Source organism: Photinus pyralis, unplaced genomic scaffold, assembly GCF_008802855.1.
Source record: "Photinus pyralis isolate 1611_PpyrPB1 unplaced genomic scaffold, Ppyr1.3 Ppyr1.4_LG2, whole genome shotgun sequence".
Taxonomy (NCBI): Eukaryota; Metazoa; Arthropoda; class Insecta; order Coleoptera; family Lampyridae; genus Photinus; species Photinus pyralis.
Window position 1 is genome coordinate 31,705,747 of NW_022170403.1, and position 2,122 is coordinate 31,707,868.

Here is a 2,122-nt window from a genome sequence, read left to right on the forward strand (position 1 = left end):
TATCCCCTATAACAATAAAGGGGGTCATATTTGTGCCAGTATTTGCATATCTTGTAAACGGTCCCCCGCATGTGATCGAGAGCTGATAATTAAATGCGCTGATTGCCGTAGGAATTTTGTCTCAAATTTATGTTTCAGTAACCATAAACTTCACTCGGGAAAAGAAGATAAATCGGTTTGTGAAAAATTTTTTAAATGTCGTACGTGCTACAAAATAGTTTTAGCCGGGCGAACTCACAGTTGTAATACAATTTATTGCAATATATGTCACCAAAACCGACCAAATAATCATCTTTGTTATATGCCCTTGGATTCCTCTTCACCAAAATTAACAGATTTCCTTTTTATTTTTTACGATTTAGAATGCACGCAAAACAAAACTGTATCTGATGGAAAATCTTTGCATGAACCAAATTTATGTGTTTTCAATCAGAGGTGCGAAGTATGCATCGATTATCCAATCGAGAAAGTTGTTTGCAGAAAGTGTGGTGTACGTCAACAGGTATTAAATATGAGCAGCATAATTGAGACGTTTTTTCAACATATTTTAGAGATAAGAAAGAAGTTCAAACATGTAATAGTTTTGGCACACAATGGACAGGCTTACGACCATCAATTTATTTTGAATTATATTTTAACCAAAACTCAGTTCAAACCAGAATTAATTATGAGAGGTTCAAAAATAATTTCCCTGAGTATGAATAATGTGAAACTGTTAGACTCTTTGAACTATTTTCCCATGTCCCTCGCCAAGTTACCAAAAGCGTTCGGTTTAACAGACGATTTTCGAAAAGGATTTTTTCCGCATCACTTTAATACACCCGAAAATCAAAATTATGTAGGACCGTATCCCGATATGAAGTATTATAATCCAGATGCTATGAAGACCGACGAAAGAGATAAATTTATTAGTTGGTACACCGAAAATAAAGACAACATCTTTGATATGCAAAAGGAAATTGTCTCTTATTGCATATCCGATGTAAATATATTAACGCTCGCCTGCCTGAAATTTCGAGAATTATTAATTAAATCCGGAAATGTGTGTCCGTATACAGAGGCATGTACGATTGCCAGCGCATGTAATAAACTGTTTCGTCGTAACTTTTTGAAAACAGACACGATCGGTTTGATTCCTAGACAGGGATATCGATACCGCGATAATCAATCAAAAGTAGCAATTCACTGGTTAATATGGGAGGAAAAGGTGCGAGGAATAGACATCGTGCACGCTGCCAAACAGAAAGAAATCGTCATCGGTGGTTTGCCTGTTGATGGGTATTGTCCACAAACAAATCAGGTATTTGAAATGATGGGGTGCTTTTATCATGGGTGTGTAAAATGTTTTAAAAATGATCGCGACAAACCTATACACAGTAACTCGTACGAAACGATGGATTTAAGATACGAAAATACCTTGTCAAAAATCAATCACCTTAATCAACTAGGTTACGAGGTAATAGTAAAATGGGAATGTGAATTTAAACAAGATACAAACCCCAACATAAATAAGTATGTGTCTGAACACCCATTGGTACATTTTGCTCCATTAAACGCGCGAGACAGTTTTTACGGCGGTCGAACCGGTAACATAAAGTCCTACTATAAAGTAAAAGACGGAGAAAAGATCAATTACATCGATATCTGTTCATTGTATCCCTACATTTGCAAAGTAGGCAAATTTCCTATTGCCCATCCTCAGGTCTTAGTAGGGAGCGACTGTGCCAATCTCGACGTCACAAAAGTCGATGGACTTATTAAATGCAAGGTACTGCCTCCACAAAATTTATTTCATCCCGTTCTTCCAATAAAGTTAAATAATAAATTAATGTTCCCTCTGTGTTATTCCTGTGCTAAAAATTTTACGCAGGAGGATTGTTCCCACGAAATAGGCGATAGAGCCATTGTGGGAACATGGGTGGCCGACGAAATTGTCAAATCTATAGAAAAGGGTTATAGGATTATGGAGGTATACGAAGTTTGGAGTTATAAAACGGAGCAGTATGATGGCAAGTCAGGTGGTTTATTTACTGAAATGATGAATAAATTTATTAAAATCAAACAAGAAGCGAGCGGGTGGCCATCTAACTGCAAAACTGACAAAGAAAAACGAGCCTATATT